Raw genomic sequence first — 26,964 nt, 5'->3', positions numbered from 1 at the left:
ACCGACAACGAAAGGACATCATTCTTGCATTAAGCCAGTTACAGGTTCACATTAAAGGAGCGAGAACCAGGTACGCCCCCAGCATTGTTCACACGGGGAGAGTCGAGTACGTCCAGTCCCAGCCACGGTCTGCAACTGGAACAGGCTCGGGCTCGGCGTCAGTGGCCTCTTCATCTGAACTCTCCCCCGCTGTCACCAGACGCTTGAGAGCTCGAAGGGAAGAGAGCTCGAGCACGTGAAGAAGAGGGCGGAGAGGGTGAGGAAGTGGAGGACGTGAGAGTAGGGGAGAGGCAAAGAACCCGCCCCGCGGATGGTCGTGGTTCCATTGTTGCCGTGGCTGCTCCAAGTCATTGCGGCGCTGGTTGACGTGTTAGTTGCAAGGTGGGTCATTGTGTTGGTGGGAGATGCACTTGTAGAGTAGGAAACAGTTTGATTCGACGCCATACTCGTGGTTCTGAAAGCTAATCAATTTCAGAAGAGAAAATTAAGAAAACAATTTAGATAAGAGTGCATTTCTATCCCAAACACAAGCATGATCTTTCATTGGAAAGCCATACTAATTCACACTGGCAATTTTTGTTTTCTTATCTAGCATTAAAAATAAGACCTGAATAAAAATAGACGGATTACATCCATTGCCAACACGGTATTCAGTTGAAAATAATGCTGCAAATGTATTTTTTAATTATCTGAGATTTTTCTTTGTTGGTTATACTTCCCGGAACAAAACAAGTCTCTGATTTTGGAGAACTCACGCCGTGTGTATTTGGTGTTAAGATATGCTGCAGGAGAGAAGCAAAAAGTAAAAAAAGGTGCTGTCCTTTCACAAGGAAACATTTGGGTCTGTGGATAGTATTAAAAGGTGTAATAAAAACACTGGAAAGGGAAAATAGATTCATATGATCAATCAAAAATGAAAAAAAAAAGTCTCCCTTTCTTAGGGCATGTTAAGCTCTCTAACTGAATGGTTTAGGACTCTTCTCCCGGTACAACAATGGATTCACAATGATGTTACGAGATCTGAAATGCCTGGAAAGACAACAGACTGGGAATATCCCACTCTTGGGTAGAGGGATATTCTGCTCACTTCAGAGAAGGGTATTTAACATAGGTGCTCAAAATCACGCAGTATTAGAAGGATTAGAGAGCTTTTTAAGCTCTCGTATTGTGTAACGATGCAGGTCCGGGTCCAGACGAGAGTATGAAGCAGCACCGAAACTGCCTTCCATGCACCAAAACAAAGAGTTGTGGGAGGAGGGCCTGAGTAGGACTGGAACAAGTAATGTTCTACATACCCCATAAAGAGACAGGTATAACTGGGGCCCATGCGGGTACCCATAGCCACACCTTTTATTTGGAGGAAGTGAAACAAGTTAAAGGAGAAAAACAATGCCTGGAAAAACTCAGCAGGTCTGGCAGCATCTGCGGAGAGGAACACAGTTAACGTTTCGAGTCTGTATGACTCTTCAACAGAACTAAGGAAAAATAGAAAAGAGGTGAAATATAAGCTGGTTTAAAGGGGGGTGGGTGGGACAGGTAGAGCTGGATAACGGGCCAGTAATAGGTGGAGGTAGCCAAAATATGTCATAGACAAAAGGAAAAGGAGGTGTTGAAGGTGGTGAAATTATCTTTGTGCTAATAGGTGACATTAAGGGTAGAAAGCAGAAAAGCAAGGTACAGATAGCCCTAGTGGGGGTCGGGTGGGGTGGGGGGAAGGGATCGAAATAGGCTAAAAGGTAGAGATAAAACAATGGATGGAAATACATTTAAAAATAATGGAAATAGGTAGGAAAAGAAAAATCTATATAAATTATTGGAAAAGAGGGAGGTCAGATAGGTGGTGGGGATGGAGGACAGAGTTCATGATCTAAAATTGTTGAACTCAATATTCAGTCCGGAAGGCTGTAAAGTGCCTAGTCAGAAGATGAGGTGCTGTTCCTCCAGTTTGCGTTGAGCTTCACTGGAACAATGCAGCAGGCCAAGGACAGACATGTGGGCAAGAGAGCAGGGTGGTGTGTTGAAAAGGCAAGTGACAGGGAGGTCTGGGTCATGCTTGTGGACAGACCGAAGGTGTTCTGCAAAGCGGTCATCCAGTCTGCGTTTGGTCTCTCCAATGTAGAGGAAACCGCATTGGGAGCAACCAATGCAGTAGACGAACTTGAGGGAAGTGCAAGTGAAATGCTGCTTCACTTGAAAGGAATGTTTGGGCCCTTGGACGGTGAGGAGAGGGGAAGTAAAGGGGCAGGTGTTGCACCTTCTGCTGTTGCATGGGAAGGTGCCGTGGGAGGGGGTTGAGGTGTAGGAGGTGATGGAGGAGTGGACCAGGGTGTCCCAGAGGGAACGATCCATGTGGAATGCCGCCGGTGGGTGGGTGGGGGGTGGTGGTGAAGGGAAGATGTGTTTGGTGGTGGCATCATGCTGGAGTTGGCGGAAATGGCTGAGGATAATCCTTTTAATGCGGAGGCTGGTGGGGTTACAAGTGAGGACAAGGGGGACCCTATCATGGTTCTGGGAGGGAGAGGAAGGCATGAGGGTGGATGCATGGGAGATGGGCCGGACACGGTTGAGGGCCCTGTCAACCACCGTGGGTGGAAAACCTCGGCTAAGGAAGAAGGAAGACATGTCAGAGGAACTGTTTTTGAAAGTGGCATCATCAGAACAGATGCGACGGAGGTGAAGGAACTGAGAGAATGGGATGGAGTCCTTACAGGAAGCGGGGTGTGAGGAGCTGTAGTCGAGGTAGCTGTGGGAGTCGGTAGGCTTGGAATGAATATTGGTGTACAGTCTATCACCAGAAATTGAGACAGAGAGGTCAAGGAAGGGAATGGAAGTGTCAGAGATGGACCATGTGAATATGACGGAGGGGTGGAGATTGGAAGCAAAATTAATAAATTTTTCCAGGTCCCGACGAGAACATGAAGCAGCACCGAAGTAATCATCGATGTACCGGAGAAAGAGTTGTGGGAGGGGGCCGGAATAGGACTGGAACAAGGAATGTTCCACATACCCCATAAAGAGACAGGCATAACTGGGGCCCATGTAGGTACCCATAGCCACACCTTTTATTTGGAGGAAGTGAGAGGAGTTTAAGGAGAAATTGTTCAGTGAGAGAACAAGTTCAGCCCGATGGAGGAGAGTAGTGGTGGATGGGGATTGTTCGGGCCTCTGTTCAAGGAAGAAGCTAAGGGCCATCAGACCATCCCAGTGGGGGATGGAGGTGTAGAGGGGTTGGACGTCCATGGTGAAGAGGAGGCGGTTGGGGCCAGGGAACTGGAAATTGTTGATATGATGTAGGGTGTCAGAGGAATCACGGATGTAGGTGGGAAGGGACTGGACAAGGGGAGAGAGAATGGAGTCAAGATAGCAAGAAATGTGTTCCGTGGGAAATTGTTCAGTGAGAGAACAAGTTCAGCCAGACCAAGGAGAGTGGTGAGAGCCAGCTGATCGCACCTGTTCAATGAAGTTGGTCAATGTAGGATTCATTAATCTCAATTTCTACAGAAAATTGATAAAAATTATTGAATTAGCCATGATTCACATTGCTTTGACCACTGATTGGATGCCATCTCCACTCCGAAAGGCAGAAAAGTTGCATGAAACAGGATTGGATGATTTCACTGGCTTAGTTTAACAGTTACATTTGCAAATGGTAAATAACTAAAGAAAAAGCTAACAACAGATACATGTGATATCGAATTAAACTGAACATAAGGCAGAGAAACAGACAATTCAGTTAACTGGTCTGGGGTGGAATTGTTAAACTACACGAACCTTCTACCGTCCCCTGTGCAGCTGCCCCCAATCGGTAAACTTATCTATTCTTTTCTCCTGATGTTTTTATTTTAATCGATTTTCCCCTTAAGTGCAGGTGAGATGAGGTTTTTTTTTAAAGAAGATTTGAATGTTAAAGTAAATTTGTATGGAGGACAAACACCAGCGCAGCATTCCCCATTTCTGCTCTGTGAAGGGTTCCTGACAGAGAGAATAAAAATCCTCAAACCGCATTCTCCCGGTGGCCAGGACACTGATCTGCACCCTTTGGTCTTCCAGCAAACCATTTTGTTCGGCAGGAGCCGGAGGCTGAAAGAGCATCAGACTCGTGCAGCTCCCAGAATCAATATTGGACTGGAAGCTGCAGGATGGGGATTAAATGCCAACCAGTTGATAGACTGATTCTAAAAAAATAAAGCTGACCTCGTTCCTTGCTCTGGGCGGTATGTAGGTGTATGTTACACGCTATAATAGGTTAAAGAGAACTACAGTTTTATCCACGAATCTCAGTGTCATCCTCGCCCCGATAGCTAATTTAAAAAGAACAGTCTCACCTTCAGTTATACCAGTGCAGAGGATGGCAACAACAAATAACAGCTTCATTTTTTCTGCCTTGTTGTACTTCGCACAGGTTCTTCACTGCTCTCTGGAAGCAAACTGCCTTCTTTCTCTGTCTGAGGACCAGGACTTTGCAAAACAATAGTCGAAGCTAACACCAGGCAACACTGCCTACGTTACTCCGGTGCTTATTATATATTAACAGGTTAGTGTGGAATGTCAGCTGACGCTCTCTGAGCATCCCTATGAAATTACAGGTTAAAGCGGACAACTTGAGTCATTTAAATTCCACAATAATCACCCTGCGGTAATAGCTATGGGAATGCGGGGATAGCCTCTAAAAATGCATCGGCTGATTGCTGATAGTACAGAAGGAACAAAAGGAAAAATAAAATAAAAAAGAAGCGGCTTGTTCTCACATTTTCTTCGCCTTTCTTTACGTCCCGTTTGCGATATTAAAGGATGTGGGGACAAATCAGGCGAGAAGGAGTAGGAGTAGACTGGGTGCAATCCTTAATTATATGCTGAGTAATCAGGAGATTGGGATTGGGACTAGATAGCACCTTAAAGAGCAGTGGAACTGAGGTGTGTGGAAGGATAAGACGAGATGGAAAGGCCAGTTTTCATTCGAACACCGGGAGGTCTAATTTGGGTCCCGCAGTTTGAACGAAAATGTGCACTTTACGAGATCTGCATTTTAAAATTCATGACTAATTCTTATTTTAAATAATTATGGAGGTTTTGATTCCCCGCTTTTTGATTCATCGGTGATATTTAATTATCAAGGCCTTCCCCATTGAATTCCTCGCTACTTGATATTTATTGCTGTCCTTCCACATTCGTTATTATATTTAGAGAATATTAAGGGCACAACGTTTGAACAGGACACGGGGTGAAGTCTGGTGGGATACTCGATGGAGCGGGACACCACCTGCAGCGGTGGGTTAAAGTGTGGAATGGTAAAGTGCATTGGGATAAACTGGAGCGCAGTATTGAAACTGTGTCAGGTATTGAACTGCATGGGTCGTGAGCAGAAGGGTGGGATTGGTTAAAGTTGGGACGATGAAACAGGAGGGTGGGATTCGGCGGGGTGGATACTAAAACCTGTAAGGAGAGTGCCGGACGGTGGGATTATTAGGGAGCGCACTTAATGGTAGGGGATTGAGCGGGAGAGTGGGATTAGACTGAATGGGATATTAAAGAGTTTGGCGAGTGCGTAGGCAATTGGGATTAGACCAGTCGGAGCAACAAATTGTATGGTGAGTTAGCAGGAGTGTGGGAGTCGACAGTGCCATTTATTAAATGGACTTGGGGTGAGCGAGATATTGGATTAAGCTGTGTTGAGGGATTTAATCATACGATGAGTGAACAGAGTGGGAGGGCAGGAGGTTAGTTCAACATTGTGCGGCATATAAAATGTCCTCGGAATCAGCAGGGCATTGGCTTTAGGGTGAATGCTGTACGAAAGTTTATTGAGTTTGTGGATGGTGTAATACACTGAATGGAGTGTTAAATGGAAGAGGGTGGATTATAAGGGCTGGATGAGACTGGGCATCTCAAGCAAAAATAACACGCAGCCATAATAATTCAACATGTCTGTCTGTGTGTTTGTCTGTGAGTGTGTTTGCATATGTGTCAGTTGAAAAGAGGAGGTGTTCACTTCTTTTGTTGATATGTTCTTTCGGGGTCCAATCTGCCTTAACCTGAGAGTCAGCAGCAAAATAACAACTAAAAGAACGATCTGAATTTGAACCCTCATTACGGGAATCTGCAGCCTCCAGCAACAACGTCAATCCCGTTTCAGTTTGTCATTCCTACCTTCCTCAATCACGCTCTAAAAACTGGAGATTTGAGTTTGATTAGCAACTGTGTAACTTTTAATTGCCGTGTTTTCCATTTGGTGACTAGTCATTAAGCAATATTTTAAATAACAGTGGGGAATTGATTTCCTATTTTGTGATTCATCTGTGCCTGACATTTAATTATCAAAGTCTTCACTGTTTGATTCATCGCTACTTCATACTGATTGGCCTGCATCCTTAATTCTTTTCATTCTGCAGCCTCTGCCTTGTAATTCCAACAACGTTAATTGTCTACTTGCTGGTGTGTCTCCGTTGCAAATGTATTCAATTTGCATCTGTTCTTTGTCAATGATTGCATAAGCCTGAATTTAGACAGTGGAAGCGTTTGCATGTATCTACCCTAGCCCGTGAATCTGAACTCAATGTATCTCTCTGTGGGTCTCTCTCTCTCTCTCTCTCGCTGTGTGTGTGTATGTATCTGTGCATGTCAGTCCGACTGATATTATTTCCCTGTGTTTGTGTTTCCTTGTCTCTTTCAGAGTCTCTTTGTGTTTGTATAGCCAATGCTGAATGTTCAGACAGGAAAAGATATCGAATAACTCACTCTAATCAGTTATTAAAGATCTTTTGCCTTAATAACCCCAGATGAATGTACGTCAATACCGTCCACAATACATCAGTTAGTCGCATCTTCATACTTTTGAGGACAAAGGGCCGAGGTTCATAAATACTGCCTAAGCAAGGAGATTGGAGGAGAAGATTAAGGAAATATTACTAGAGTTATACAAGGTCTTGAACACAAAATGGATACCGTAAAGAAACGTAAAATGGCTGACTTGTGTATGTAGACTTTTACTGACGTCATGGATGAGAAGAGAGAAACGAGCATCGAGACAGACAGACACACATAGTGACCATAGGAAGAGAATGGCAGATGGATCATTGGGTTTCCAAACAACACTTGATAAGGTTAATCAAAGATTTAAACATTAACTCGTGATTTAGCATCAGCAGGAATTTGCAGAAAGTCATCCCAAATTCTACCACCTGAAGCGTTTCCTAAGTTCACTCCTGCAAAATTGTGCATAGTGTATAGACTGTTCTCCCGAAGCCTCCAGACGAGTCATGAATCCATGTCGAAGGTCTGATTAGCCTCCTATGTACTGATGCAAAGAATTTGGGTAATACAGAAGCAAGCCAGATGAGCGCTTTCCGTTTGTTATATAAAGAATATGGTGGAAAGAGGTGGTTAAAGTGATTAACATTGGAGATACCCAAGGAGTCAGAATTAGAAGAAAACAGATATCTCAGAGATGGTGGGGCTGGGATTGATTTGAGAGACATGGAGCGAGAAGCCAATGGATGAAGTTCAAAGCAAGGGTGTGAATTTTAATCATCGAAGTGATTCATAAACGTGGGATAATGTAGATCAGCAAACACAGGGGGATGGATGAACGCGGCTTTGTGCGAGTAAGGATGTGGGCACCAGCGTCTTGAGTGACATGCAGTTTCCAGATGGAAAAATGTTGGGGGCTCTCCATGAGGGTGTTGGAATTTTTAAATATAGAGGCTTGAAAGACTGAGTTGAGAGTTTCAGTGGTCGATGAGCTGGAGTAGACATGGAATCGGGTAACGTTATGGAGGTAGAAAGAGGTGATCCTGGTGCTGGTGCAGGTATGAGGTTAGAAATTCAGTTCGGGGTCAAATGTGGTGCTAAGTTTGTGGACAGCTAGTTCAGTCTTAGGCAGTTACCATGGAGCAGGAGAGAGTCGGTGCCTCGCGAACAGAGTTTATCACGGGGACCGAAGGCAATGGCTTTCATCTACCTAATATTTAATTGGAGGGAATTCCTGTTCATCCGGTACTCATACAAACAGATTGATAGTTTAGGGAGAGAATGTTAGGGTCGAGAGAGCTGATGGTGAGGTCGAGATGGGTGTCATCTGCATACACGTGGAAACAGATGCTGTGTTTTCAGAATATACAGCCAAAGGACAGCGGGTAGACGTGAAATAGAAGCTGGGGTGGCCAAAGGTAATTCCTAGGATGGAACAGTGCAGTGGGGGGGAGGGAGGCAAGATGATGTAGGGGATTACGATTGGATAGATAAGAATGGAAGCAGGCTCCTGCTGCACGGCCAAGCTGGGTGAGGATGGAGAAGCGTTGGAAGAGGATGGTGTGTCTGGGTTTCACAGCAGCAGACAGAAATTAATTATTCCATCTGGAGGGGGTCTTCTTTAATTATGCACCTATTCTTTGTTGTTGGTTTTAGAAAAGGCAGAATTCAAATTTCACAGAAGCACTATGAGGGGTTTGAATGATTGTTTTTTTTATCATTGGCTCAGGCCTTCGTGTTATAACATGCAGGAAATTTCCACCTTCCTAATGCTGTTGTTTGACTGTCTCAGGGTTTGTATCTTATTCCCTTCACTTTCATTTGTGTGAAGAATTTGAAGTTAGTGAGATATTGGTAAAACATTTAGTTCTCTTAGGAAATGAAACTCAGCTACAGTTCAAAACAGTACAAAAACAGCCACAGTTCTGTGAATCTGCATGTGAAATATTGGACTCTCACCTTATTCAATCGATCCGGTCCTGAACCTTCACTTTCCAAAGCCATCGCCTATATCTGAAAAGATCACAGTATTTGAGAGTGCAGAGATGTATGAATGGAAGCAGTGTTTGATTCATTTCGCGTAAGCACGGTTGATACAGGATGAGATTTACCTGACAGATTCCGAATTCACAAATGAATCTTTAAAATATATAATAAACTGTGACAGAGTTACGACTTTTTCTTCTGAACATTGAAGGTGAAATATCTCAACATTATATTCAATGACGTCAGGCAGAAATGAGGATAGGAAGAACTGGAGACAAGAGTGACAGACAAAGAGAGAGAGACAACGTTAGCTCCTACATATTACAGGGTGTGTACTTTAATATTGGGCTATTTTCTTAATAGATTACCACTACTCAATTTCCTTCCAATATGTATCACTTCTCAGTATTAATGGTACTCTGTCGTGAGTTGTATGAATTTCATCAGTCAGCCGATGCCCTCCTGAAATCTGCTATTAATCTCTTCGCTTTGCAAGACTACGAAGTTATGTCATGTCAACCCGCAATGCCATCATTCCTCATCAGTTGGCATGATGTTGTAGATTTCCGGTTCAGCGTCTGGACTCTGGGCGACATGGAAGTGGCGAGGAAATTGGGGTTTACTACCGGAGACGGTGAAAACAGTTCTGGTGGACATGCACATAAGTGGTTACAGGAGTCTTGAGCTTAACGGCAAAGAGATTGATCGTGTAAAAATCGAGATGTGATGGAGATTCTAAGTATAATCTAAGTACATAGTCTAAGTAAATAATTCTAAGTACAATTAACTCAAAGTTGTGTTTCCTACTCAAATTTGTGTGCGCCTCGATTGATATGGGCTTTGAGGAAGTGCCAATAGCAAAACAAAAAATACTTATAATTGAGAAAGATCTTATTGAGGGGTGCAATGTTAGTTCAAATTACTTGGACTAAAGGTGCTGAAACTTGCGAGACAAAATGACAGAAGTGAAGAATCGGGTGAATTTGAAATTGACAGCCGGCTCAATGCCGAGGCGACCTATCAGACCCTAATTCTACCAATTGCCAAAATTTCATTCCCTTTGTTCATTCCATTCATTTATTCTTTTTTTTTTAATTTAAATTTTTGTCTGTATGGATATCTTGAGCGATATATAAAGGGGGCATGGAAGCTGCGCGAAGGAATCCTTATTGTAACAGCATCCAACTGAGTTGGCATAAATCGGGCTCTACCATCAAACATACACCGGATTTCTGCTCATGAATCGGCCATTGCTGACACAAATTCAGGTCTGACCACACAGCATTGGCGCTAAAAGGCTCTGAGAAAAATAATAAGGAAACAAGTATCGGTCAAAATGCATCGCGGCATTATTAACAAACCTTATTAATGGTTCATGGTAACTATTGTTTACCATCACTAATAATTAAAACCCCGGAAGTGAACATTGCGCAATCAATTGAAATGCTAATTAAATACCAATCACATCATCTACTGAAATGCCCGAACTGTTCATTGTAATGCCTACATGGATTGGAGTTTTATGGACCAGCAATATGCACACTTAGATTAACGTAACTGCCGAATATATTTCCATTGAAAAGTAAGTAAATGCAAAATAAAAGTAAGTTTAAGCATGCATTAAATATTAATTAAAATATACTTGAATTTGCATTGATTCTTCCTCGAATCAGTCGAGAGATATCAATTCTTACGCAACCAAATGTGCATTTAAATGCTCGTTAAATGTCATTTGAAACACTCAACACCTAAATAGTATCTGAACTGCAAATAAAACGCCTTAAACATTCCAGAAATTCCGATTTAATTAGCACCACCACATGCCGGCAAGCCTGTGCCTTTTAAGGGTTGTTTTGTTCTTCCAGCAAGATACATATCACATCTTGCGGCTGTTAATAAATATTACGTAGAATTGTACTATCCGCCATGTCATGAGGGTAGCAGCTTCTCGTATAAGGTAAAAGCAAAAAACTGCGGATGCTGGAAATCCAAAACAAAAACAAAAACACCTGGAAAAACTCAGCAGGTCTGACAGCACCTGCGGAGAGGAACACAGACAGACAGCTTCTCATGCTTGAAGCCTGTTCCTGATTTCACTCAAAAATGATCTATGTCCTAACAAAGATCAAACCGCTTTCTCTATTTTTCTTATTGTCGAATTTTGAAGGTCATTGTTAATCGCACCAGGTTGACGGAGAGGTGAAGTACTCGTTCAAATGGGTGCTTTAGAAATGGGATGACTTATTAAGCAAAGTCGTTGTGCTAGGCTGCTGACATCTTACGAATGCACTTAATGTCGTCCACTGGGAATGAATATTATGCTATTGTGTAGTCAAAATTGCCCCAAAAAAGAGCATTTCTCTCTCTCCCCCTCTCTCTTTCAAGCCCACGCATACTCCCACCAAGCGTACAATTATGCATGAGTAAAATCTTTGGGATACTTGACGGTACGAGTTTTGTCCACACAAAAGCAAAATGCTGTAGGATTTGGAAATCTGAAGTAAAACCAGGGAATGCAGGAAACACATAGCAAGAGGACGACCTGATACTTTAACGCTTTATTTTTTCGGGGGAAAAATATATTATGATGGTTCATCCCCAACCTAAAACAAACCACTACACACGCCTTTACTGTGAGATGGAGTGCTCCTACACTTCCATGAAACGACCAACCTCTCTCGATAAACGAGGAAGAAGGTGCTGATCGATTTGGCGTTTGGAAAATCGCCTTCCCGAGATCTATTTTTTTTTTTGCAAACCCATCCCCCTGCTAGGATGTAGCCCAGGGTTGTTTCTCCAGTGGCTGGTCGCTGTGTGGTGACTGCCCACTGGCGACCTTCACATTCTCCCTCACTTTTCCCTTTCCCCTGCCCCTCTGTTCAGCTACCGCCTCCAGCATCTGCATACGCTCAAATGTCTGCCCTCCCTGAATGCCTGTACACAGAAGGAAAAGGGGTGGCAGGCTGTGTGTCCGCTATTTTGACAAATGAAGCAGAGGGCTCGCCAGAAAGAGGTCTTTCAAGTTATGAAGTCTATGGTAGGGTTGATGGAGACAGAATGCTCCGTTCCTGGAGAAGAGGGCGCCAATGTAAGACAGTCAGCAAGAAATCCAACAGGGGATTCAGAAGAAACCTCCTCGCCAAAAGAGTGTGAGAGGAGGATCATAGGGGAAAAAAAGGAGCAGGAGTCGGCCATGTGTCCCCTCGATCAGGAGTACTGGGATGCAGAATGTGGAAATCAATACCGCAGGGAATGTTTGAAGCGGAGCGCGTCGATGTGTTCAAGGAGAACACATGCAAACGTGTAAGGGAAAAGGATATGGGAGGTTACGAAGGGCGATTTAGGTGAGAAAATGGCAGCCATCTCGATAGAGCGGAAACACCGTCGTTGTCAGGTTTGGGTGGGTAGGGATGTCCTAGGTCAGTGGCAGCTACCCTGTGGAATCCCCTCTTTGTCTCCATCAAGTGGAAATATGGAGAGCCACAGAGAGGCAGAGAGAGGTCCTCAAGCAGAACCTCAGTATACTGAATTAAAATGCTTGTTGCAAATTTCATTTAACCCTAAAAGACGCAAGCACTATGCGGCAAACATAGCAAACTGTGACACTTAAAACGTTGTACGCACTCCTGAGGGGTTAACGATTAAAGGAATGGTCACATTTCGAAACTAAATGCATCGTAGAAAACTACGAAACGCCGATGGATATGTGAGCGCAGCAAGGTCTCTCAGGTAAGAATGACTTTGTATTCAGCTATGTTTGTGTACTTTTTCAGTTTATTCAAAGTTCAGATAGAGCGAGAGAGAGAGAGAGAGAGGGGTGGGGCGAGATTGATAGATAGTGCTCGATTTGGAGAACTGCCCAGACCTCTGCCCCTTAGAACCTCAGGTTATTGAAGTAAAATGGCAACCAGCTGTTTCATTTAACACCAACCTCACAGCACTGACAGGAATAATTTGACAGGCTTCATATTATTGGGGTGGGGGGTAGGGGGAAACATTCCCAAACGTTTTAATTTCTGCCCTTCCTGAGAGTCTATACCTAAAAGGAAAGGGTTGGCAGGCTGTGTGTCCTCTGTTTTGACAAAGGAAGCAGAGGAATGGCCAGGTAGAATTCTTTCAAGTTATGAAATCTATGGCAGAGCTGATGTAGACAGAATGTTTCCGCTTCTGGAGAAGAGGACGTCAGTGTGAGACAGTCAGCAAGACATGCAAGCAGGAATTCAGAAGAAAGCTCCTCGCCAGAAGATTGTAAGAGCAGGGACACAGGAAATAGGAACAGGAGTCGGCCATACAGCCCATCGAGCAGGCGAACTGGGATACAGAATGTGGAAATCAAGACCTCAGGGAACGTTTGGAGCGGATAGTATCGATGTGTTCAAGGGGAAAAAAAGATAAAAGCAAAAAAACTGCGGATGCTGGAAATCCAAAGCAAAAACAAAAATACCTGGAAAAACTCAGCAGGTCTGGCAGCATCTGCGGAGAGGAACACAGTTAACGTTTCGAGTCTGAATGACCCTTCAACAGAACTAAGTAAAAATAGAAAAGAGGTGAAATATAAGCTGGTTTAAGGGGGTGTGGGACAAGTGGAGCTGGATAGAGGGCCAGTGATAGGTGGAGATAACAAAAAGATGTCACAGACAAAAGGACAAAGAGATGTTGAAGGTGGTGATATTATCTAAAGGAATGTGCTAATTAAGTGTAGAAAGCAAGACAAGCAAGGTACAGATAGCCCTAGTGGGGGTGGGGTGGGGGGAAGGGATCGAAATAGGCTAAAAGGTAGAGATAAAACAATGGATGAGATATGCTTAAAAATAATGGAAGTAGGTGGGAAAAGAAAAATCTATATAAATTATTGGAAAAAACAAAAAGGAAACAAAGGGAAAATCGGAAAGGGGGTGGGGATGGAGGAGAGAGTTCATGATCTAAAATTGTTGAACTCAATATTCAGTCCGGAAGGCTGTAAAGTGCCTAGTCGGAAGATGAGGTGCTGTTCCTCCAGTTTACGTTGAGCTTCACTGGAACAATGCAGCAAGCCAAGGATGGACATGTGGGCATGAGAGCAGGGTACAGTGTTGAAATGGCAAGCGACAGGGAGGTCTGGGTAATGCTTGTGGACAGACCGAAGGTGTTCTGCAAGGGGAACATATGCCAGCATGTAAGGGAGATGGATATGGGAGGTTACGAAGGATGATTTCGGTGAGAAAATGGCAGCCATTTTGATAGAGCGGAAACACCGTCGTTGTCTGGGGGTGGGGTAAGAATGGCGTATGTCAGTGGCAACTACCCTATGAAATCCCCTGTTTCTCTCAATCAAATGGAAATATGGAGAGTGAAGGGGAAGTAGGATAGAGGAAGGTTCCTTGGGGGTTAATTACAAAGACCATGACTAAAATGCATGGTGAACATTTCAACACTCTACCCTGCTCTCATGCCCACATGTCCATCCTTGGCTTGTTGCATTGTTCCAGTGAAGCTCAACGCAAACTGGAGGAACAGCACCTCATCTTCCGACTAGGCACTTTAAAGCCTTCCGGACTGAATATTGAGTTCAACAATTTTAGATCATGAACTCTCTCCTCCATCCCCACCCCCTTTCTGAACCCCCTTTTCTTTCCAATAATTTATATAGATTTTTCTTTTCCTACCTATTTCCATTATTTTTAAATGTATTGCCATCCATTGTTTTATCTCTACCTTTTAGCCTTTTTTGATTCCTTCACCCCACCCCACCCCCACTAGGGCTATCTGTACCTTGCTTGTCCTGCTTTCTACCCTTAATTAGCACATTCCTTGGATAATATCGCCACCTTCAACACCTCTTTGTCCTTTTGTCTGTGACATCTTTTGCTTATCTCCACCTATCACTGGCTCTACTTGTCCCCCCACCCCCCTTTAAACCAGCTTTTTATATTTCACCTCTCTTCTATTTTTATTTAGTTCTGTTGAAGGGTCATGAGGACTCGAAACGTTAACTGTGTTCCTCTCCGCAGATGCTGCCAGACCTGCTGAGTTTTTCCAGGTATTTTTGATTTTATTGTGGTGAAGATTCAGGGCATGGCTGCCAGAAGAAAAGACAGAACTCGGCAGAGCGGGAGTTCCTTGATAAGCCAGAAGATGTGCTTTGTCTATTGTAAATTGTAAGTAAAGGTGAAGTCCTAATCTGCTGAGGGCGTGCTTCATTGTAATAGGATAGTTTATTTATTACCTGTGCAAAATTGATTGGCGAATCATGATATAACAGTCTCATGTAATCTCTGATTGCTTGTTGCAAATGAACTGCACTTAGCAGGAATATATAACGTTGGGAAGATGTCTCCATTAGTAGGAGAGACTAGGACCCTCAGCCTCAGCCTCAGCGTAAAGGGAAGACCTTTTAGAACAGAGATGAGGAGAAACTTCTTTAGCCAGAGAGTGGTGAATCTATGGAATTCATTGCCACAGAAGGCTGTGGAGGCCAGGTCATTGAGTGTATTTAAGACCGAGATAGATAGGTTCTTGATTGGTGAGGGGATCAAAGGTTACGGGGAGAAGGCGGGTGAATGGGGTTGAGAAACTTATCAGCCATGATTGAATGGCGGAGCAGACTCGATGGGCGAATGGCTTAATTTCTGCTCCTATGTCTTATGGTCTTATAAGATTAACGATGTGTAATTGATGGAGTTTGGGGGGGAACTCGTACGTCCTCTAAGGATACCTGCGACCCCCTGGCATATGCTCAAATAAATAGGCGAACAAGGGAACTTGAGTCTCTTCCGATCATCGGGGTGAGGAGGGTGATTAAACTCCCACTATAAGCGGCATAGTCGGCAGGATTGGCCAGACCCACCCGGAGGGCGGTATCATGTCCTGATGAGTATTCTTTTGATTGAAAAAATACTCCAGAACGATTCCGTGTCCGACGAGAAGGGCATATCCGGGCCGTATCAGAGAGACTTAAGGGAGGGTCCCGAGTCCAAGGTAAGAGGCCGAAATAGCTCTGGGAAAGGCAGCTACCGAGGTAGCTGAACTGCAGTTCATAAAAGAGCGGGGAGGGGAGGGGAGGGGTGGAGAGGGGATGATGTCACTCCACCTCGCCCGTAAGCATAAAGAGCTAATATTTAAAATTTAAGAAAAAACTTAATCCGAAAACGTGGAAGGAGGGGTGCGAACCGAAAGGTCCCCCACTGAATTTTCGGTAAATAACTTAAAACATGAATCGATCTAAGTCACAAGAGCTGTTTGTGCTCGAGAGAGAGAGAGAGAGAGAGAGAGAAAGGATACCCCTAGGTAGGGCTAATGACCAATGACAGGTAGGAGCAGAAGATATATGAGTCGGTTTGATTGTCTCTGGAGTGGAACCTCGCAGATCCCTTTATATCACTACTGCTACTTGAGAAGTTTCGTTTAGAGTATGAAAGTTTTAAGTGGTTAAGTTCAGTGTCATAAGAATGGAAATACACACCTTTATATATGTGTGTGTTTCTGTACAATGAAGTGTTTACGTACAAGGAAGCATTCATATGTGAGCTATAATGTGTTTTCTCCCCTAAATTGACACGTGCATGTGCGTGGAATTCAGCACTTTAGAGCCAAAAGCTTCATATTAGGTTAAAGAAAAAGGGTGTTTAACATTCCAATTTTTGAGCTTAAGGCTCGAGTTGCGATTTCTGGCAAAAATCGCAATTTGAAGGCATTGTAAAGCTAAAACGGGATTTCCCTTTGTTTGAGACGAACCACCTCCTTGCAAACTCGCAGCAAGTAACTCTTTCCATCTGCTTCCAAGCTGATTGCGATTGATGAATTAATTTTAGCTGCAGGAGTTGGTATTCTAAAAATTCTGAGGAAAAAATGATCTGGAATTCAAAAGGATTCTAGGAAAACCAAAAGACATTAACACAGAGTCTGGTGGTTTCTGTGGGTAAAAGGGGGTTGCTTTTGAAGAGATGTATTAAATGTGAAAGGAAATCTGAAGCTCAACAGCGCTGTTGCTTGAATTTGGGACAATCTTGAAATGTGGAAAGTGCAGTGTCATTTAGAAGGATACTTATGAATAACTAGGATGCTATCCAAGGTAAAGAATGTGTTGATAAGCATGTGGAACTTTTAATCTGTACACAAATTTATACACATGAGAAAGAGGTAGTGTCAATTTTTATAGTATAAATTGCAGTTCTTACAAAGTTTTTAAAAAATGCAGTTTGGCTTCTGATAAAGTTCTCAAAAGGGAATCTTTATTTTAAAAGGTTTAACAACAATTGGCACTAATTCAAATGCTGCAAGATTTTGTATTTGTAGGTCTGTTCCCAAAATCGAAAGTTAAGCTCAAGACCTTGACAAAGTTTGTCAGAAGTCCAATTTTTTGGTCCAGTTAATAAATCTGGGATAATTCAAAAATGAAAAAAAAAGGTCAGATACAATCTACTAGGTTACTTTTGAGAAAATAAAGTGTTGTTTGAGAAGAAGATACGGACGCAAAACATGTTAATGCCTCATCTCTGTTTTAAAAATGTTATGAGAATACTTTATTGGATGGTAAAGTCTCTCCAGACCAATCTGAACAAGATGAGATGGTAGCTATTGCACGTGTAAAATGGTATGAGGAAATGGTTAAGGGTAGGAGATAAGAGTTAGGAAAAGAGGACACAATATACAAACTGTTTTAAGATAAGTGAATTTGATAATCTGGCCATCACCTGAGATATTGGAACCGCGAAGGGGGAGATAAGCAAAGATCTAGAGACAGAGACCCCCGTTGACAGGGAATGGTTAATATGGCCTAAGGAGTAAGAAAAACATTTTAAACAGTCAAGACAATAGAGGAACTGACCTCAAGAGAATCTTAGGATGATCATGGTCAGAGGGAGCTAATGAAAACATTAAAGGTAAAAATATACAGAATCGGTAGTTGAGGGAATTGAAGGGTGAGGAGAAATAATACTTAACAACAATTTACCACAAGATGGATACAGGTAAAGGGAAAGCTGGAAGAAGGCTAAATAGATGTATTGCTGTCTATATCAATGTGCCTGCGAGCTACAAAGAGTAAGACCACAGGATTAACACCGAAATCACCTGAAGCTCTCAGAGAGAACTGGAAATGAAGATACTGAGCCACTGAAGGATAGGGTAAGAAAGTGCATTGTAGAGTTGTGCAGACAGCTTAAGGAATTGAGGTGAGGCAGGAGATAGCGGACCAGGAAAGAAGGGTGGGGGGGGGGGGGGGGGGGAGGGGGAGCGAGAGGTGGGGGTCGGCTCCCCAAGGACATGCCAGAAGTCAGGGATAAGGTAATGGTGAAGGTAACGTCCGAGAAACCAGGTTTTGCACCCAAGTGGATAGGACCTCACGAGATAATAATGATTAGTGACACTTGCGCCTGTGTGGATATGAAAGTGAAGGGGCGCTGTAGGCACTGGTCACCATTGAAGCATGTTACTAACTGATCTTACATTACAGAACTAATCGTGACCAACCTGTAGCGACGGGGAGGTCTTGTAATTGAGTTCGCAGGAATGATGCTGCATCAACAGCGCTAACTGATTTAACAACTGAACGCAAAACACCAGGGCTGCAATTAACTGATTCCCCCTGTCCAGCATTAAGGCCTGAACCAGAAAAAGGAATAGTGTTAGTGAGAGATGATAAACTTTTGCATGATAATATACAACATGGGCCGGTACTTGCCGTCTTCAACACCTCTGATATTGTCCTGCTGTTCGGATCATACCCTGAGCACTCTCCGCAGCTCTGATAAAACAAGTGACAGCACAGGTGGCCTGCTCTGAATGGTGGACTGCACCTCCTGCTCAGGGAGAAGGTCAAAAATGTAGCCTGGTTAATGACGTCGCCAGAGCATTTAACACAGGGACCTCTGCAGTCAATTCAATTGATTTGGCAACAGTGGTTCAAAAGGTCTTGACCTTTAAGCTCTCTGCTGAAGATAATTCTGGATAAAAGGACAGGGGGTCCAGGACAGGCAACTCCGTATGGACTGAGACCGGCCACAAGTAATTCAGAGCTTGGCACTGTACTAGACAGCCCTGCTTGAACCATTAACAAATTGATTAATGTGGAGAGAAACCTCACAGATAATGCAATCAGGAATTACTTCTGCAGCACCTATGGATCATAGATGCACCAGGGGACACTGAGGAACAATGAACAAAGAAGAGTACAGCACAGGAACAGGCCCTTCGGCCCTCCAAGCCTGTGCCGATCATATTGCCTGTCACACTAAAACATTTTGCACTTCCGGGGTCCGTATCCCTCTATTCCCATCCTATTCATGTATTTGTCAAGCTGCCTCTTAAACACCATTATTGTACCTGCTTCCACCACCTCCTTTGGCAGCGAATTCCAGACACTCACTACCTTCTGTGTAAAAAAAACTTGCCCCGCACATCTCCTCTATAGTTTTCTCCTCTCACCTTAAATCTCTGTCCCCGAGTAATTGACTCTTCCACCCTGGGAAAAAGCTTCTGACTATCTACTCTGTCCATGCCACTCATCATTTTGTAAACTTCTATCAAGTCGCCCCTCAATCTCCGTCGCTCTAGTGAGAACAATCTGAGTTTCTCCAACCTCTCCTCATAGCTAATAACCTCCAGACCAGGCAGCATCCTGGTAAACCTCCTCTGCACCCTCTCCAAAGCCTCCATATCCTTCTGGTAATGTGGCGACCAGAATTGCACACAATATTCCAAGTGTGGCCTAACCAAGATTCTATACAGCTGCAGCATGACTTCCCAGCTTTTATAGTCAATACCCCTGCCGATGAAGGTAAGCATGCCATATGCCTTCCTGACTACCTTATCCACCTGCGTTGCCACTTTCAGTGACCTGTGGACCTGTACACCCAGATCCCTCTGCCTGTTGATGCACTTATGTTTCTGCCATTTACTGTATAATTCCTACCTGTATTAGACCTTCCAAAATGCATTACCTCACATTTGTCCAGATTAAACTCCATCAGCCATTTCTCCGCCCAAGTCTCCAACCGATCTATATCCTGTTGTATCCTTTGACAATCCTCTTCACTATCTGCAACTCCTCCAACCTTAGTGTTGTCTGCAAACTTACTAATTAGCCCAGTTACATTTTTCTCCAAATCATTTACGTATACTACAAGCAGCAAAGGTCCCAACACTGATCCCTGTGGAACACCACTAGTCACAGCTCTTCATTCAGAAAAGCACCATTCCACTCACTTCCTCAAAAATCTCGATCAAGTTAGTGAGATACGACCTGCCCTTCACAAAACCATGCTGCCTCTCACTAATATGCCCGTTTGCTTCCAAATGGTAGTAAATCCTGTCACGAAGAATCTTCTCTAATAATTTCCCTATCATTGACGTAGGCTCGCTGGCCTGTAATTTCCTGGATTATCCCTGCTACCTTTCTTAAACAATGGAACAACATTAGCCATTCTCCAGTCCTCTGGGACCTCACCCGTAGCCAGTGAGGATACAAAGATTTCTGTCAAGGCCCCAGCAATCTCCTCCCTTTCCTCCCTCAGTACTCTGGGGTAGATCCCATCTAGCACTGGGGACTTATCCACCTTAGTATTCTTCAAGACGCCTAACACCTCCTCTTTTTTGATCTCAACATGATCCAGGCTATCTACACACTCTTCCCTAGACAAATCGGCCGCTAAGTCCTTCTCTTTGGTGAATACTGATGAGAAGTATTCATTTAGTATCTCCCATTTCTTCTGGCTCCACACACAGATTCCCACCTCTGTCCCTGAGTGGGCCTAACATTTCCCTAGCTACCCTATTGCTTTTTACATATGTATAAAAGTCCTTGGGATTTTCCTTAATCCTGGTTGCCAATGACTTTTCATGACCCCTTTTAGCCTTCCTGACTCCTTGCTTAAGTTTCTTCCGACTTTCTTTATATTCTCCACGGGCTTCATCTGTTCCCAGCCTTCTAGCCCTTATGAATGCTTCCCTTTTCTTTTTGACTAATCTCACAATATCCTTCATTATCCAAGGTTCCTGAAACTTTCCATGCTTATCCTTCATCCTAGTAGGAACGAGCCGGTCCTGAATTCTTATCAACTGACGTTTGAAAGCCCCCCACATGTCAGTTGTTGATTTGCCCTCAAACATCTGCCTCCAGTCTAGATTCCTCAGTTCCTGCCTAATATTGTTATAATTAGCCTTCCCCCAATTAAGCACCTTAACCCGAGGACTCCTGTTATCCTTATCCACCAGTACCTTGAAACTTACTGAATTATGGTCACTTTTCCCGAAATGCTCTCCTACTGAAACTTCGACCACCTGGCCGGGTTCATTCCCTAATACCAGGTCCAGTATTGCCCGTTCCCTAGTTGGACTATCCACATATTGTCTCAGGAAGCCCTCCTGGATGCAGCTTACAAATTCTGCACCATCCAAACCCCTAGCACTAAGTGATTCCCAGTCAATATAGGGAAAGTTAAAATCACCCACCACACCAACCCTATTGCTTTTACATCTTTCCAAAATCTGCCTACATAACTGTTCCTCAATCTCCCGCCGGCAATTGGGAGGCCTATAGTAAACCCCCAACATTGTGACTGCACCCTTCCTATTCCGGAGCTCTACCCTTATTGCCTCGCTGCATGAGCCCTCCGAGGTGTCCTCCTGTCGTACAGCTGTGATATTCTCCTGAGACAAACTCATGAGGGTGAGGTGCCCCTGGGGATGACAAATGCACACTTGTTTAACCTGTCACAGAACGTGAATCATGGTTTGGCCGGTTGCCAGTTCAGGGGCCTGAAGAATATATATGGAACTGGTACTAAGTGTGTTGTCAATAATAATATGTTAATCGGCATTGTTTTAGCAATCCCAGTTATGTCAGAAACAACATCCGCTAAGACATTAAATAGAGTAGAAAATATTGGGGTAGTTAGGGGGGGCGTATTATGTAAGGTATCATAATATACCTCCATATGCAATAGAAATAGAGGGCAATATGGTGAGCACCACTTTAGAGAGATGCAGTGTAGAGGCCTCTTCAGTAGGGTGTCCACATCTGATATATGAGATAGAGGAAGTTAGGTGCAGGTTTAATGCAACAGCCAATTGTACAATAGAAGCTCTATGGGCTCTAAGTTGGAACCAACTCATGCTGCCTACATGGGTACAGGGAGATCTTGCATCACCACAAGAATACCAATATGGGAATAATAGGCCTTGTCCTATAACCAGCCATGCGGTAGGTCTACACCCACAGGTACCAGCCAGGGTGGGAAGAGTAGAACTGGTGGAAATCTACAAGAGGGAACCAATTAATGTGCAGGCAGAGGGAAGCATAAAAGAAAGCTCAACACAATATTTGAACCAGTTCCCCTATGTAATCCCACAGTTACCTGAACACTGCGCAGGTATCTGCGATGAGACCCAGCCAGTGTACAGAACCTATTAAATATTGCAGCAGCGGGTTAAAATGCTGACAGATGAGGTCGGACAGATTGACGATACCACGTGGTGGGAAGGCTAAGGAATTGGGGGCTGAATGTGCGGATACACCCATGGATTATGGTCGTCTCCCATGTCTGGTAGTCACCCAGTTGCTATTGGTTGCACACTAAACATATCTGGCCCACCACACCAGGAGGGACACACAAGATATGGCAAAGAGCATGGGGTTGCAGGAATGCGGGGGCTAAATAAGAGAGGGCCTGTATTGCAGGGCCAACCTGTACAGATGGTATAACCTTATATACGTTTATAATCCTAAAATCGATAGTTGGCCAGCATCAATGAGTGGTGGCGCATAAGGAAAGGGGCAGTACCACTGAATCAGCTACCTTGGGCTAGGCCAAGCGCCAAAAGGGGGGAAATGAAGGGGAAGTAGGATAGAGAAAGGGTCCTTGGCGGTTAAATACAGAGACCATGACTAAAATGCATGGTCCATTTCTCTGCCTTCATTTGTCAAAATGGCAGAGACAGAGGTGTAAACATTGACCAGAATATTAGAGGGGGGAACATTAATGCTCTTTGGCGTCGCCAAACCTGACCTCACTAGAGTTGAAGATAGGACTTCAAGCTAATTAGTGGGAAGTGGGCGTCAATTGAAGGGAAGTTTGAAAAATCAAAAAATCTACCACCTCTTTAAATCCTTTAAAAATCAAAAATCAAGGTGCAGGGTAGTGAAGAGGTGAACGATAATTAAAGTGTGACAGGAAGGGGCACAAAATAAGCATAACTCCAAAAAAGAGCAGCACAGAGGGACTTGGGTGTTTTTGTGCATGAAACACAAAGAGTTAGCAGGCAGATGCAGCAAGTAATTGAGAAGGCAAATGGAATTTTGGCCTGCTTGCTAGGCGGCTGGAGTTTAAAAATAGGGAAGTCTTGTTACGACGATACAGGGTGTTGGTGAGGCTGCACCTGGAGTAATGTGTACAGTTTTTACCCTGGCATTTAAGAAAGGATATACTGGCACTGGAGACAGTTCAAAAGGGATTCATTAGGATGATTCCTGGAATGAAGGGGTTGACATATCAAAAGCGGCTAAATGGGTTAGGCCTTTATTCATTAGAGTTTAGAAGAATGAGGGGTGATCTTATTGAAACGTACAAGATTCTGAGGCGGCTTGACAGGGTAGATATTTCCACTAGTGGGGGAATCTCGAACTACGGGACTTAGTTACAGAATAAGGGGACACTCATTGAAAACTCAGATGCGAAGGAATTTCTTCTCTCAGAGGGTAGTGAATGCCTGGAATTCCCCACCCTAGAGTGAATTGTGGAGGCTAGATCACTGAAAGAAGTTAAAGAGGGGGTAGATAGATTTTTGAAATATCGGGGAGTTGAGGAGGTGCACGAAAGAGGGGTTGACGCCTGGGGCAGATCAGCCATGATCTTACTCAACGGCCAGACTTGAGGGGCTGAATGGCCTACTCCTGCTCCTATTCCTTGTGGATGTTCTTGTGTATGTTCACTCATAGGCTCTGCGCAGGGACAAGTGGGAAATTGTTTCCACTGCTTCAGCCATCCTCCCTCACTCAAACGAACAACACACACACACACAGACACAGTCCTGCTTGTCTCACTAAAGCATAGACACACAGTTAAATCAAGAAAAACGGGGAAGCTGGAGTGAGTGGGGAGAGGGGGAAGGACGCAGAGAGAGAGAGAGAGAGATTGAGAGCGAAAGGGATAGAATAAAATTTGATAGGCTTCGGGATATTCCCCCTCACACACTCAGTAAAATGAATTCAAATGTTTGCTCCTCACCTCATTTAACCCCCAAACTGATTACACTGCCGCAAACAGAAGCCTTACTCATGAACTACGTTAAGAAATTGCATCAGTTAGTTTGACGACCCCCTCGAGTGCTTCACAGGCGATTAAACCTTCACCGAGTGGTCAATGCTGCGTTAAAGGAAACACGACATGTCATTGGCAGTGACGGAAACACACCCCCACCTGGGATAGGGGACCCATCCCTCCCTCACACTCAAAGCTATTGCAAAACGCCTGTCCCCCTGTTTGCTGTGATACTGAGGGGGGTTATCCCTTCAATTCCCACAGAGTGCTGAATTCCATCTCTATCCATGGAAGGAGCTGTGGATTTAGTTACCCGGGCGCAATAAATAAACAGGGTTTAAAAGAGGAAACTAAGCCTCAGGGTAAGAATCAAACACGACATACCTGAGCCAATTCGTTTAGAAGCTGTGGCGAAGTCCTCAGTCCGTCCCCAGTGGCTGAACGCTCCTGCCAAGGGTTCCTCGTTCCAAAATCTCCTTCTTGGGATTTTAATGTTGCATGTTTTCAGGATACAACCTCCGCGAGGAGGAGGGAAAAAAATATATATCCATAAGGCGAAGCAAGGTCATTTTGAAGAAAACTAAAATCCTCTCCCTTCGCAGTCCCCCAGGATCGAAATGACTTTGCTGCCATCCCAGTTTGATGGACATTCACCCGAATTTCAGAAGTCAAAACAGGAACACATGGTGGTGGGGTTGGGGGGGTGGGGTTCGCCTTGGAAAGGCGGGGCTTGGTGATGACTGACAGGTTGGGGGCCACCAATGGCAGGAGCCTGGGGGAGGGGCAGTTGAAGGCAGGAGGCTCTTCTGGGACATAAACAAAAACAAAAAATACCTGGAAAAACTCAGCAGGTCTGGCAGCATCTGCGGAGAGGAACACAGTTAACGTTTCGAGTCTGTATGACTCTTCAACAGAACTAAGGAAAAATAGAGAAGAGGTGAAATATAAGCTGGTTTAAAGGAGTGGGGGGGGGGGGGGTGGGACAAGAAGAGCTGGATAGAGGGCCAGTGATAGGTGGATATAACCAAAACATGTCATAGACAAAAGACCAAAGAGGTGTTGAAGGTGGTGATATTATCTAAGGAATGTGTTAATTAAGGGTAGAAAGCAGGACGAGCAAGGTACAGATAGCCCTAGTGGGGGTGGGGTGGGGTGAAGGGATCGAAATAGGCTAAAAGGTAGAGATGAAACAATGGATGGAAATACACTTACAGATAATGGAAGTAGGTGGGAAAAGAAAAATCTATATAAATTATTGGAAAAAACAAAAAAGGAGGGGGAAAATCGGAAAGGGGGTGGGGATGGAGGAGAGAGTTCATGATCTGAAATCGGAATTTCAATTTTATTTTTCTTAACAATTAGAAAATAGTAATTCTTGAATTTAAAGAAAGAATCCAGGTCGGAATGATTCAATCGTGTTTGCTGCTGCAACGCCCACGTGTGTCTCAGTTCCACGATATTCAGTAATGATTTACGATGATTGAATCGCTGCCATGTATACAAGTTTTGCCAATTATACACACAGAGAGCGCATTGTAAGCAGTCCAGCTGGAAACATAAAGTTACAAAGAGATATTTAGCTCAGTGGGAACATCTGGCCGATGTCAGCAAATGTGACGTATTCCGCTTTAAATTTAAAATAATAGAACTTAAAAATAATCGTACTTAAAAAAAGGTGAAAATCTAAAAACAATGGAGGTCCAAACAGATTTGGGGGACAAAGTTCACACTGGTGCAGCACAGATTTAGCAGACTGACAGCTAGTGACTCCAAAGTTTAATTAGGGGAAGGAGTGCACAAGCTAGGGCGTATCGTTGGGATCGAGAAGAATTGGGTTTGATTGCTTCAACGTTGTCAAGGTATCAAGAGAAACTGTTAGGGTAATTTAAAATAAACCTTAACCACTGGGCTGGGGAGCCTAAGACGAGGGGGGTGGCATTGTACAGAAAATACAGCCAGAGCTTTCTAGGGTGAAGTTTGGGATAACTTTTACAGGCAAAAGTTGCTATTAGTTTGCACATGGTATTCTGAAATGGCAACTAATGTAAGTTCAATGCATGATGTTATCGAATCCTTTTGTAAACTGCTCGGGCACTTTCTACCTGTGTGTGTGTGTGTCTGTGTCTCTGTGTGTTTGTGTGTGTGTGACTGTCTGCCTGACTGCCTGACCGTCTATGTGTGACATTGCCTGTTGCTCTTTCTTCTCTCCGAAAACGTCGGTAAAACTCCACATACATCAGTTAGATATGCGAAGTTCCTTCACGGTGACAATTTTCTCGCCAAATTTCTGGATAATTTGCAGAAATATTTCCTGACTCCTGCGCTACAATCCCCTTGAGCTAAACACCTTCACACCTTCCTAATTGCTGCCTGCTCCTTTACGTTAACATTTTGGGTGAGTTGTGCACAGACTTACACATCCCTCTAAACACCAACATTTAGTGGCTTCTTGCGATTGCAAAATACTTTGCTTTGTATCCTTCTAACAAAAGTGAATTCCCTCAAATTTGTCCACGTTATATCCCAGCTGGTCCTCTCTTGCCGACTCACCTAATCAGCCCATATCCAATTGCAGGTTCCTGCTGTTCCTCACAGTTAAACGTCCATCAAAATTTACTTTCTCAGCAAGCCTGGAGATGTTATTCCCAGTCCCTTCACCCTACTTGTTTATATGGATTGCACCGAGCTGTGGATCCAGCACTAATCCTTCTGACGCTCTGCCAGTTCTAACCTGCCCACTCGAAAATGAGGTGTTCATTCTGACTCCGTTTCTGGCGATTAACCAAAGCTCAATCAGATGTATCTTTGTCTTGTACAAATATTTTTTCGTGTAGCATCTTATTGAAAACCTTTTGACAATCCATCTTCCCTCCTGTCACTCTATGTCGCTCAGACAGCTTCTCAGGCTTTGTCCTTACCTTTATCTCTCTGCCTGCCTTCCTTTTGCTGAGTTGAAGCTTTAAACTCTTGCCCTTGGAGGGAATGTCACTGCAGT

The 26,964-nt window shown here is 43.9% G+C and overlaps 2 long non-coding RNA genes across 3 annotated transcripts; both read right to left on the bottom strand.

Annotated features, from left to right (window-relative positions):
• Positions 1-185: 185 nt before the first annotated feature.
• Positions 186-4,482, bottom strand: LOC144676081 (uncharacterized). Its single transcript, XR_013575240.1, has 2 exons — positions 4,326-4,482; positions 186-461 (listed from the first exon to the last, which is right to left on the bottom strand). It is a non-coding gene; the product is annotated as an uncharacterized LOC144676081 (long non-coding RNA).
• A 1,737-nt stretch (positions 4,483-6,219) lies between these two features.
• Positions 6,220-26,672, bottom strand: LOC144676080 (uncharacterized). Of its 2 annotated transcripts, none has more exons than XR_013575238.1 (6): positions 26,520-26,672; positions 24,354-24,448; positions 18,184-18,315; positions 9,957-10,033; positions 8,707-8,760; positions 6,220-6,392 (listed from the first exon to the last, which is right to left on the bottom strand). It is a non-coding gene; the product is annotated as an uncharacterized LOC144676080 (long non-coding RNA). The 2 variants fall into 2 exon arrangements; XR_013575239.1 differs by having other exon boundaries at positions 24,354-24,445.
• Between the last annotated feature and the right edge of the window lie 292 nt (positions 26,673-26,964).

This window comes from Cetorhinus maximus, unplaced genomic scaffold (genome assembly GCF_964194155.1).
Source record: "Cetorhinus maximus unplaced genomic scaffold, sCetMax3.hap1.1 HAP1_SCAFFOLD_1340, whole genome shotgun sequence".
NCBI classification, from domain to species: Eukaryota; Metazoa; Chordata; class Chondrichthyes; order Lamniformes; family Cetorhinidae; genus Cetorhinus; species Cetorhinus maximus.
Note: the sequence above shows the minus strand (reverse complement) of the source record. Positions and strands in the feature narration are given on the sequence as shown.